The following is a 12,964-nucleotide window of genomic DNA, read 5'->3' as shown; positions in this document are numbered from 1 at the left end:
TATTTCAACACTATTGGTTTCCTTTATAATTCTATGTATTTTAACCTTGTCATTAAAAACGTTATTCAGAGAAAGGGTCCATGGGCTTCGTTAGGTTGCCCAGGGGACCCGCTCTAAGTTTTTCTGACATCACAAGGTCGAGGACCACGCCTTATTAGTCGAACGACACGGGGCTTTCCTGGTACTACACTGGCTGGTCAGTGTGGTTTCCAGAACTCGGCCACGTCACAGGAAAGAACTCAAGGACACGCCACAGGTCAGGCCAGCAAGTCAAGGGTTTAACGTGAAGGGAAAGTACACACTCAAGACTTGGGTGCAGGTGCTCGGTGGAGAGGCGCACTGGGGCTGGGGCGGCCTCTGAAGGCTGGCTCGCCCCTTCCCCTGTGGAAGTGAAGGCTGGTCAGCTGCAGTCTCCTCGTCGGTCCTGAAGGGGTGGAAGCACAGCGTTCTCCTGGTTCCCTATGTCAGCCCCACAGGGTCAGGGGAGAGGGGTGGTATGGGCTTCTCATTTTCTGTTGCCTTCAGGCCCCCGGGCTTGGGCAATGGCTGGACTTCAAGGCTGTGGGTATCTCTGTGTCTTCACCACCGGGGCAGGCACTGACCCAGGCGGGCACCGCAAGCAGGGGTGCCACGCGGAGCTGCCCGCTTTGCCCCCACAGCCCGAGTGCTCTCCCACCCTGCCTTTCCCCTCAGCTCCCTGTGCCAGCCTGCCTCACCGTGGCATCGAGAAGGTTAAGAAGTTCTAATTAGTTGGATAAAGCATCATTTTTTTCTTCTACTCACACATTCCTATCAGATATTTTCCCTGGTTGCTTCAAGCCTTGGGAGTGGATAGGATTACCAAGAGAAGAGAAGTGGGCCAAAGCCAGATGTGTAAGACATCTCAACACCTACGGCTGGCAGAGGACGTGGGGCAGGCTGAAGCCCAGAAGAAGCTACTGGAAGGACCAAGGGAGAAGAAGAGTGCGATTCCCGGGCAGCCAGGAGAAGAGAAGGTTTATGAGTGCCATAGACTTATTTCATTCAAAATAAATTATGAATTTATATGAAAAATAGAGCCACCTCCCAAGGGGGGACTACACACTGAAGCTTGCGACACAAAGTCCACCCTTCCGACCCGCACGCAGTGCCCCCGCCTCGCCCGCTCTCCTCCCTCACCTCACCTGGGGGCCTCCGTGGGTTCTGGGGTGACACAGAGCTCTGCGCCCTGCTACAGCAAGGCTTTTGAAGTCAGCTTTGCAAGGACTTGACTCAATCCTGGGATCTATCAATTTTTCTCGAGAACAAAGGACAGCTGGCTACTCTCCAGGGCCCAACCTAATTAGCATATGCCCAGAACGCATTTACATGTGATCCTGCCTTTGCTCTACCCTTACCTCCCAAGCAGGAAACAAAGACGGAGGCGGATTTCATTACTAGTCACCTTTGCGCAGGTCGCGGGGATGTCAGCTCATTATGGGGCACAACTATGCCCAGAGGCCGTAGCCCTATTTCTGACACTCATAACAAAGGGAGAGGCTGACTAAGCAGTGAAGCAATACAGAAACAGCTTTTCTGTCACTTTTCACCATACTTTAAGATAAACTACAAATGATCTTTATCCAGGGAGCTAAGGTGGCATAAATGCAATTAAAAGCTTCACATCGTTCATAGATTTTTAGATAGAATTCTACCTGCTCTTATTAAGTATGTTATTATTCTCCAAACTTAACGTGATCATCACCACTTCTCTTCAGACTTTAATTAGGGAAATTGTGGGTTTATAGAACAATCATGCATAAAATACAGGATTCCCATAAACCATCCTATTATGACCACCTTGCATTAGTGTGGTACATTTGTTACAACTGATGAAAGCACATTTTAATAATTGTACTATTAACAAAAGGCCATGGTTTTGAAACTGGCTAGTAGGATAGGGAATCAATAGATGGATCTGGAATCTGGCAAGAAGTCCACGTGGACATTGATAACCCCAAGATGGCTGCTGGAAGACTCTCGCAAGAACTCCAATTCAGAACAAGATTTCCTCTGGAAGACAGGAGAAGCCCAGGATATTCTCCAGGGGCCTTATCATTGGGTCCTCCTGGGGGATTGATGGGTAGGGTAACCAATCAGAACAGCAAACAGCTAGAACTCCTCCCCTGCCATTAGCAAAGGGGTGGAATAATTAATAGTTCAAAAAACAGGCACAAGGCCTGAACTTGCTCTCTCACCTTTGGACCCTTTCTTGCCTTCGCCATGAACCAGTGCCCGTCCCGGTGCCAGTCCATGTGCCTGTTCCTGCCCTCTGTGCCCTGCTCTCGCCATTTTTCCCCTGCCATGATGGCCACACAAGTAAACGTGGGCATTTATAATCTATAACGGGGACTTGCTGTCTGTAAATCAGCCCACTTTATCACTCTTCAGCCCCTTCCTCTCTACCTGGGACCCCTGCTCTGTTATTTTCTCCCATTTATCTTCCCTCCCTACCTGAATAAATTACTGGCCTAACTCACCCGATGTGCTCTTGAAATTCATTTCTGCAGCGCAGTCAAGAACCTAGACAAGATCTGGTAACAGTTTAACTTAGGGTTCATTGTTTGTGTTATATAGTTCCATGGATTTTTAAAAAAAATTTTATTCGAGTACCATATATTCAACCTAATACTTCCTCTTTTAACCACATTCAAATAAATAATTCAGTGCTGGTAATTATGTTCACCATATTGTGCCACCAACACCACCATGACACCAAGCAAAAGTGGGTTCTTTCCTCTTGATGGGACTTTTTTTTCCTTTATTTTAAAAGAAGCTTTAGAGTATATAAATGGCATGTCTAAAATATAGAGGATTCCCCCCCCCCACACACTTTCCCCTATTAACAACGTCTTTCATTAGTGTGGTACTTTTGTTACACTTGGTGACACATGTTGAAGCATTGCTACCAAGCATGGATTATAGTTTACATTATGGTTTACACTTTGCACCACACAATTTTAAAGGTCTTGGCAAAATGTATAACAGCTTGTATCCATCACTACGAAATCATGCAGAATGGTTCCAATGTCTCAAAAACGCCCCAGGTTATACCTATACTTCCCTCTCCCTCGATGCATCTTTAAAGACAATTCCTGAGACACCGGGTTTCAAAGAGAGAGTTTATTTGGTTGCATAAGCAAGGGAGCACAGTAGACCTCATGGCCCCGAACTGCTTCCCTCCTCTGCAGAAATTCTAATATTTTATAACATCTGGGTGCTAATGAACACCTGGGGTGAGGCTGGACGCAGGTTCCTTCATTAATAAACATTAAGGGTTGGCCATGTTCAAGGGAGGGTAAGGTGGCAAACCAGGGCCAGTCACGAGGATTGGGATAGGAGTCTCCAAAACGAAGGTCGATTGCAAGGTTTTCCGTATGGATACTAAACAGAGGAGGGTGGAGGGGCTCCCATCCCCGTAGGAAGCATTCACAAGGGTGAGGTTAAGTCTAGAGTAACCGTAGACAGGGGTGAGGTCCCTCTAGCCGGCTTCAGTCATTTCAGACATTAACCTTTGCTATTTTATAATATAAAGCCATCCATATAATATTTTATAAGCATAATTATTTATTAATTCTTAATCCTTGGTTATACCATCAATTACCAAAACTTTAAAAAAAAAAAAAAGAAAAAGATACGATGTAGAGCTTAAAGGTGCAGGTCAGCCTACATTAAAACAGAAATAAAGCAAAACAACCAGAAAACTCTTAAATCACAAGCAGCATTTCACCTTCTCAAAGAAATAGCAGCAGTTCCTCCCTAATAAACTACTGAAAAATGAAGAAATGAAATCAATGTTACCTTTGAAAGTTTTGGTTTTTGGTTTATGTTTTTCTTTTGGTAAATACAAGAGTCTTGATAAAATATTACATTTTCACATTTGGTTTTAGTATTATTGTAGAGAAGTATATAAGGCAGACAAGACCCAGCTCTGCCAGTTTCAAGCTGTCTGACAGTAACTGAGTTAAGAATTAACAAATGCTTATGATTACTGACTCACTATATAGTTGCTTTTTTCTTACTTTCTCGGTATATTATAGAATAGCCAAAAGTTAACACCTTAAATGACTGAAATTCGCCAGACTGATCTTACCTTTGTTTATGGTTATACCAAACTAGTCTCATCCTTGCCTACACTTGCTATTGTCATGGTAACCACTCCATCCTCTCCTGTTTGAATCCATTAAAAACCCTAAACTCCTCAAAATCGGGGAGGCAGATTTTAGGCCATTCAGCCTCTGACCTTGCTATCCACTGGCAAAAAAACCTCTCTCTCTTCAGACCTGAATCTCTGAACAGTCCATGTGACAGGCAGGCCCTGGGCCTCAGCAGACTTGTGGCTCCTACCCTCTGGTTTATTGGACTTATCCTGGCCAGCTGACAGGTAGGTGAAAAGGGTCAACCACCACACCAGGGAGCCAAGAGTGCCTAAAGCTGCAAGCAGGAGAATTGCATCCATCAACCATGTGGCATCTAAGCCCCCTCTTGATACAGAGGGGGACTGGACATAATCATCCCACGGTCCACAGGATGGAGGAATAGAGTATGGACTAGAGTGGACTTACTGGTGTTCTGCTGGGGAACTATTGTGATTAGTAAGGGAAGAAATTGTAGTAGTGATGTGGAGAGGGTGGCCATGGTGGCTGCTGATGGTAGGAAGATGGAAGAAGAGATATGGTGTGGGGGCATTTTCAGGATGTGGAGTTGTCCTGGGTGGTGCTGCAGGGATGGATGCTGGACGTTGTGTGTCCTGTCATGGCCCACTGGGTGGACTGGGGGAGAGTGTGGACTACAATGTGAACCACTGTCCATGTGCTGCAGTGGTTCTCCAGAATGTATGTGCCGGGTGTGGTGGATGTGCCGCAATGATGGAAGAGTTTGTTGATGTGGGAGGGGTGGTGTGGGTGGGGTGGGGGCTATATGGGGACCTCATATTTTTTTAATGTAACATTTAAAAGAAAATAAAGGAAAAAAAAATCCTCTCTCTCTTCAAAACCTTGGTCTCTCAAGAATTGGTCTTTGAAGTGTACTGGGCAGAAAAGAACCCCAATTTTGCCCAGTATCATGACCTTGGACAAACTGCTAGCCTCTATAAATGTGTCCACTTCTGAAAAAAAAAAAACAATAAAAGCAAAGGAAAGGTTATTAGGAAGATTAAAGGAGATAATCTATAGAAATTACTTTGGTCCACACCCAGTTCATAGTAAATAAAAAGTAGTTATTTTATAAAGTTACAGTCTGAAAATTTAGTTTTAAAGATTTGTCCAAGTTTTTAACTGGTATAGCACAGCTGCTAAAAAGATTCTTCTTACATGGGCTAAAGGATTCCTATAAACTGGGACCCTCAGGACATTTTCAGAGTGAACGTGAGCTTTCTTTCAATGTCTAGTGCAATGGATCAGTTATTAGGACTTGATGGTTGACACAGTTTTTGGCAGCCAATTCACTGACTTTCACTCCTGAAATCTTGGCTCTCTGAGGGTATAAAGCAATGCAGCTGAACAGATGGCCTCAGTTCATCAATACAATTACATTTGCATTCAAAGTAAAGAGATGCAGATTTTATACCCTCATCGTGGGTCATCTGGCAGTAATTAAAGCCCAGAGCTGACAAGGCAATGGTTAGCATCTCAAGGAGGTATCAGAGTCCCCGACCCTCAGGAGAAGAGGATTTGCTACCCATGCAACAGAATCACTGACCACCTCTGGACGTGGAAGTAGATAATAAACACCTATGTTAGCTTGCTTTAATTTAGCTGATACTTCCCTCCCTTCCTCCCTCCCTTCCATCCACCCATCTTTTTTTCTTCTTTAAGAATTTGGGCCAGGTTGAATTTACCTGTTAAAGTTATAGCAGAAAAGATAGCAAAGAAACCTGGCTGGCTAGGAGTGTCCTGATGGTTTAATCTGACATAGGAAGGGCCTTGTTGTATAGTAAAGTAAATAAAAGTATATTAAAGTAATAGCCACAAGGATGGCTAATAAAAAAAAAAAAAAAGGAAAATAACACATCTTGGCAAGGATGTGGAGACACAGGAACCCTAGTGCATTGATGGTGGAAATGTAAAATGGTGCAGCTGCTGTGGAAAGCAATAGGCCAGTTCCTCAAAAAGTTAAAGACAGAATTACCAAAGGACTTGGCAATCCCACTTCTAGGTATATACCCAAAAAGAGTGAAAACAGGATACTTGTGCACCAATGTTTATAGCAGCATTATTCACAAAAACCAAGACTTGGAATCAGTGCAAATGCCCATCCACAAATAAATGGATAAACAAAATGTGCTACAAACACACAATTGAATATTATTTGGCCATAAGAAAAAAATTAAATTAAGAGACATGCTGCAACATGGAAGACACTTGAAAACATGCTCAGCAAAATAAGCAAGGAACATAAGGACAAAAAATTCCTCTCACTTATGTTAGAGGTTTCTCTCTTACAAGGTTTCTAATGATTAACTGATCACAAGGTTTCCAGTGGTTAACAGTGGCTTGCATGTCTGGGACACAGAGCAGGCCCCATCCACAGCCCGCATGATTGGTTGAACAAGCCATAGCCTATGTGCTCAGATACAGCTATTTCCTCACAAGAACAGACTAAAGAGCCACAAGGACCACCAACCCTTTCCGCATCCCTAGAATTCACTCCCCCTGGCCCACAACCCCCTAGCCATACAAGGGGAAAAATTCACCTCTACAGTTCCCTGTCGGCCCTCAGGTCTTACCCAAGCCCCAGTCCCCTCCCACTGACTAAGCATTTTCCCCCCTATAGATGTACTGCCTAAATTGATAACTGCCTCTGCCAGGGGCAGGCTGAAATCATTTCTTCAGCCTTGCTTCTTTGGGAGAGCTTCCCAATAAATTTCCGCCTGCAATCATCAGTCTCCATAACTCAGTGAGTGCCATTTTTCTCCTACAACTTACAAGAGATGGGTAGGAATTTTCAGAGATAGAAAGCAGATGTTGGGGGGAAGGGTAGTTCAGGGAAGAAGAGAAAGGGGAGAGTTTGTTTAAAAGAAATTAATGAAATAAAAAGAGTCAGTTTGCAAAAGTGGAAATCATAGAAATGGAAGGAGAAAACATTTCTGGTGTAAAGAAAGAACTCAGTTGGAAACTGAGAGTATGTTCTGAGTTCCTAGCAAAGAAAATGAGAGCAAGTCCGCACTTAGCCACAGTATGATGGAATTCTCAAAGGAAGGAAGTTAAAACTTGTGCTACAGGGTATGCACACAAGCACATCCTTTTGGAAAGGGAAACAAAGTCTGGGGTGGGAGAGAGATTTTGCTTTTCTTTTTATATCTTTTGTTCTTTTTTTTTTAATGCCATGTGCATTTTTTCTTTATAATTTTAAAAACAAGTTTAAATTGGGGGAGGGGACCTGATAAGATAAGGATCTACAGACAAATGAGAAAAATAACAGAGCCTAGATTTAAATGGTCTCAGACTTCTCACATCTAGAGCTGTAAATGTCTTCTTTTTTATTTTTTATTTTTGCCTCAACTCATCATTAGAAATACATTTATTTTGTATCCCATTGACATTGCTGTTTCTTTTTCAAACAGGATAGAAGGAAAAAATTTGGAACCCCTCTTGCTCAGCTCTTCAGACATTCCTGATGCCATCATCACCCTCACTACATCCAATGCCCTCTAATATTTTCTATTCTTTCCATACTATTCTATGTTTTAAAAAACGCATTCACCATCCATTAAACTTAGTGGATTATGACCTGCAGTTTGGAAGACACTCACTGGAAAACCTAAACACACACACACAACCTAATGAAAAAGCCATGCTGACATTCACGAATGAAAGCAACAAAAAGGCTTTCTCCGAAATGGGGGTTGTTTTAACAATAATTTCTCCCCAGTACTCTTCTTCAATAAACCACTCGAAGATATTTGCTCAGACACAGGGGGAAATCTCAAGATTGAGGGAAAAAATCCGACTTGGAGCAGTGCTCTAAAGTGGAAGAAAAATGTGGTTTTCAAAAGAACGTGAATTACCAGCCTCTTTTTCCAATCTTCTGGCAATTTCTCCTAACTCTGCAATGACCATAACCATCTCACTCTAGGAAAGCTAACAAAAATAAAGACACTGGGATATGAACTAAGATATTTGCAGATATTTGTATAGCAAAATACCTAGCAATGAACAGAATATCCAATAACAGGTTAATGGCTATTTTTAAAATAAATTAACTATAGGTGTATTAACCTTGAAGAATATCCATGATAAAATGATAACTTAAAAAAGCATAAACTTTAAGATGTAGTGGAAAAAACAGTTGAATTAAAAACTGCAAGGGGACGTAGCTCAGTGGTTGAGCACCTGCTTCCCATGTATGAGGTCCCAGGTTCAATCCCTGGTGCCTCCTAAAAAAAAAAAGGAAAGGAATGAAAACTTCAGCAATTTTAAGGCCTGACCTCACTATTTCCTAAGAAATTTGAACTTAATTAAAAGAAAAAAGTAATTAGGGTTCTGCTGAAACAATTTTTTGCCTTTTTATTTTGAAAAATTTCAAATCTACAGAAAAGTCGCAAGAAGCATAAGGGAATAAATACATTCATTGGAAGAGAGAATATGTATAAATGTATACATATTCATATATATAAATACACAATTGTTCTGTCAAACCCTTTAAGAGTATGACAGTTTATCTCTGAATATTTTGTATGCATTTCTAAAAGTAAGGGCATTTTTCTAAATAACTATCACCCAGAAAATTTAACACCGATATGGTCAGGTATTAAATTTTCCCCAGCTGTCCGAATAATGTACCTTATCCCTCATTTGCTTTATTTTGTTTTAGGACCCATGATCCAATCAATGTTCACTCAGTGCGTTTAATTGTCATGTCTCTTTAATCAAGAGTGTTTCCTCACCTAATTATTTTGCTTTGTTTGTCTTGCTTGATGTTATTTTTGAAGCACCTAAGCCCGTTGTTCAGCAGAATGTTTCTCAGTTGAGATTTACTTGATTGTTGCTCCATGATTAGATTTAGGGTAAATATTTTTGGGCAGGAGCACTGCACAGGTCATCTTGGGCTCTTCAAAGTCCATCCCGTCAGGTGGCCCAGGGTGCTGGTTTGTCCAGTTGTTGGAGAGGTAAGTTTGGTCACTTGGTTAAGGGGGTGGCTTTCTCCCCTGGACGGTAACTTTTTTCTCTTTGGAATCAATAAATAACTTGTGCAGAGGTATCTTTTGATGATACCCAACGATTTGGCCTCCATTTATGATTCTTGACCAAATCTATAAGGTAGTTTCAAAATTGGTGATTTTCTATTATTCTTCTGTAAGGAAAACCTTTCTCTCTCCTGTCACCCTCTTTATGTTTTAGTTCATTGTCTTGTATTCATATGGATTCATTTTTTTTTTTCACAGTGTTATAATCCATTACTGCCATTATTCATTTTGATGCTCAAGGTTCCAGTGGGAACCCATTCCAGCTGTCTCCTGGGTCCTTTTGATATGTTTCTTTCAGTTTTGCTTACTATCTTACTGTTTGGCACCAGTTTTCCATTTGAATTAATATTAAATCCATTCTCAGAAATAGCAGCAGAGAACATGATGTCGAGAGTTTGTGTTGTTACAGCAGATTCCTGTCTCTATAAATCTGGAACACACAAAGCCTAGTCCATCCCAGCTCTAGAATTGTATCCAGTGAAGGAGAGCTGTGCCTTTCTTTCTGGAGGGAGGCAGTGTGACCACCATAGAGGAAGTATTGTAATCATAGCTCTTACCTGTTGTTTGCACGTTACAGTTTGCATGTTACAGGGACCATTACACATCACCACCCAAAAGGAACCCTAGAGGCTGGTATTACCTCAATCGCGGACATGAAGCCAGTAAGGCTCCCAGGGTCCAGGATCCCTCGGGTAGACAGAATGCTGCAGGGCCGGGATTTGAACTCAGGGTTGCCTGAGCTCAGATCTCACGTGTCCTTCACAAAACTAGATTTAGGTCCTAGTCAATCCGAGGCTTGCCTCAAGCACCCTTTGGGTCTCTGGAAGGGCAAGGCAGCGGGACAGTGGACAGCAGAGGGCAGAGGCTGCAGACTCCGATCTTGTAGGAGAAGAGAAGCTGGTGAGGGGGAGCCCCCCGATGGCCCTCCTCACCCTGTGCCGCCCCGTCGGGCCACATCCAGCGGGAAATCGACAGTGAGAGGAAGGCACGCCGCCCCTCCATTGGTGTTTCCAAAGACGACCCAGAACGGAGGAACAATGCAGGAGAGGAGAGGCCCAGGGAAGAACTGGGAAGAAGAAAGCGGCGCCCGATGCACCTGCCCTTTGATATTTTACCAACAGAAGATACGAACAAAGAAGCTGGGAGTTCGTTGATGGATACTGACTCTGCCCTCAAAGAGCTAAAACAACTGGTAGAAAGATAGACAATTGCAAAACAAACTGGCGAAATGTTAATGGAAGACCAGGTTTGCACTCAAGGTGGTGATTGTCCTTCTGGACAAAGGCGCGGCTGTGCTATGACTATGGCTACTTTGATGGAGCACCATCAATTGAGGGCTTCTACGTTTCTGTCACTATTTTAAGTAGATTTATCGACTCAGTTGATGGAATGCTTATAAGCATTCCTAGAAGCTCATACTGTTATTTCTGTTTTAGGGATGTGGAAACTGAGGCACAAGGAGCTTAGACGACTTGCCCAAGAGCACACAGCTGGTGGGCAGCGGCACGCAGGGGCGAGCCTGGGCAGTTCCGACTGCGGAGCCCAGGCTCTGAGTCACAACACGCCATTGCTTCTTCCAGCCTCCAAAGCAAAGCTTCCACGCAGAGGTACAAAAACCAGTGCTCTTCCCAAGTGCTCATTGCGTCTTCAATGAATCAGGTACACAACCAGCCTGAGGCATCACGCCCATGGCAGTAAGTTCTAGATGGACTAGCAGAGGCACTTTCTGTTAGGAACTATCCTCCTGGGAGTTTCTTTTTTCAACAGACACCATCCCTACTTCAACCCTGTTCCTTGACCATAACCTGTTAAGTGATTTGGGGTCCTCTATCCCCTCCCCACTCAACTGATACTTATGGAGAGCCAAGTTCCCACCAGGCTCTGTTCCCAGGGCTAAAGGCTGAGTAGGCAAAGTACCTGTTCTCGGGAGGGTTACATTCTAAAGGGTACCGGTAGAGACAGACAGTAGGTAAGTAAACCATCAAATGAAAAAGCCACGAGTGAAGGGAAATAAACAGGAGGAAGTGACAGAGAGAAAGGGGAAAGCTGCTCTTTAGACCGGCGGCCAGGCTGTAACACTGGGCCAAGATGTTAAAGTCCAGACGTGCTCAACCAGGCAAAGAATCTGGAGGCTGGACGTTCAGAGCGGAATGGACCAACAATGAAAAAGGAGAAAGGAGGATGAGCTGGAGTACAGAAAGCGCAGCGAGAAGGCCAGTGTGGTGAAGTGGAGAGGGGTGGGAGAAAAGGTCAAAGGGGGTGACAGTGAGCTAGATTATGTAGAGGGTGTGAACTGGTGAGGGGTTGTGGATTCTCCTGTTCTGTAGAGAATGGACAAGAGTCACAGCAGGAACCCAGGCCATAGACCACTGCAACCGTCACGGTCCTAAGTGAAAGAGGAGGGTGCCTGGACTAGGGGGTGCATGCTGGAGATGGAAAAACCAGATAGGAACACTGGTATTGTTGGGGGAAATGCTTCTGTCCCATTCCTGACGTCATCTTCCAATTCACAGGTGCTCCGTTGGAATGACAAAATCTTTCCCTTCTCCCAACTTTCGCTCACCCTGTCCCAAAGGAGGAGTAGTGAATTATGCGGTTGGGAAATTTGGGAAGAAGGCTCAGCTTGCTTCCTCCCCTCTTCCTCTTGGGAGAACTATCTCCCCCATCCATCACCACCTGCCATATCACAAGTCTTACCTGGATACCTGTGTGTCCAGGCCTTCCCTAATCCATTGCTGGCTGCGGCTGGGGGCTAAGTTTGCCCACGGGGTTCAGTTAGGAAGTCCATCTGATGCCACAGTCAGCTAGCTACTTCTTCCAATTAGCCTTTATCAATAAGGTATTCTTTGGACCTCACGCCGCTGCTCCTGTCTGACCTATCAATTTGTTCGGGACCTGTAAGGGGAAGAAGGATGCTATTTGTTGAGCCCCATTACAGTTCCCAAAAGTAGAGCCAGTCTGGAGATGGGTTAGAATTCCGAAATTAAACTCTCCTGGAACTCTGTACGGAACGAGGGACAATAGGTCAGATTCCAGGAGGAATGGTAGCAATGAACAGAAAAGCTTACGGAAAATGATCACGAGGAAGCCACTGCTGTCTAGTCAATGCCTAATTTGTTATTCCAAGGATGTCAATTCTCTTTGAGACTTGACGGAAGGGTTAGGGGTTAGATGATAAACACATGCTGCTCCGCCCAATCTCATGCCCAAACACAAGCACCTGTCACCGGTCATGCCTTTCTGTCCTCGGAGTGGGTCATGGTCTTAAACTCTTCTTCAGCCAAAGCAACTGGGATTGTGCACAGGATGAAACTGAAGTTAGAATTTGAGGCAAACTAGGAAATGAAGCTAATTATACTTTCTGGTTAACCCCGACTTAGAGAGAAAATCATTTCTATTTCAGCCCTTGTTGGAATATTTCTAAAATATACAAATACAATTTTCCATAATTGGAATAGGCCAAATTGAATTTTTTATGATTTCAAATTTTGCCTTAGGACCCCTGAACTCTACTTCACAGAGGACACAGGAAATTAGTCAAACTGCAGAGGTCATGATTTATCCCTGGATTTACTTTCTTTATAAAACTAAGGTCGTGGCTCAAACATTTTTGGATTCAAGTTGTTTCTTTAATGCAAATTATGCATAATGAAATTTTCAGTAACTGAGGACTTAACTAATTTTTAAAAAATATTAGACTAGTTGTGAGTTTGCAGAACAATCATGCATGCCACACAGGATTTCCTTATAGACCCCACC

At 43.5% G+C, this 12,964-nt stretch overlaps 1 protein-coding gene and 1 non-coding gene across 5 annotated transcripts in view; one reads left to right on the top strand and one right to left on the bottom strand.

Annotated features, from left to right (window-relative positions):
* The window catches only part of PLD5 (phospholipase D family member 5), a 403,658-nt gene that overhangs the window by 207,880 nt on the left and 182,814 nt on the right, over window positions 1-12,964 (bottom strand). The gene's annotated exons all lie outside the window — the stretch shown is intronic.
* Window positions 8,326-8,397, top strand: TRNAG-CCC (transfer RNA glycine (anticodon CCC)). Its single transcript has one exon. It is a non-coding gene; the product is annotated as a tRNA-Gly (tRNA).

The sequence above is a fragment of the Dasypus novemcinctus genome, chromosome 13 (genome assembly GCF_030445035.2).
Source record: "Dasypus novemcinctus isolate mDasNov1 chromosome 13, mDasNov1.1.hap2, whole genome shotgun sequence".
Classification (NCBI taxonomy): Eukaryota; Metazoa; Chordata; class Mammalia; order Cingulata; family Dasypodidae; genus Dasypus; species Dasypus novemcinctus.
This window is presented reverse-complemented; position numbering and strand designations above follow the sequence as displayed.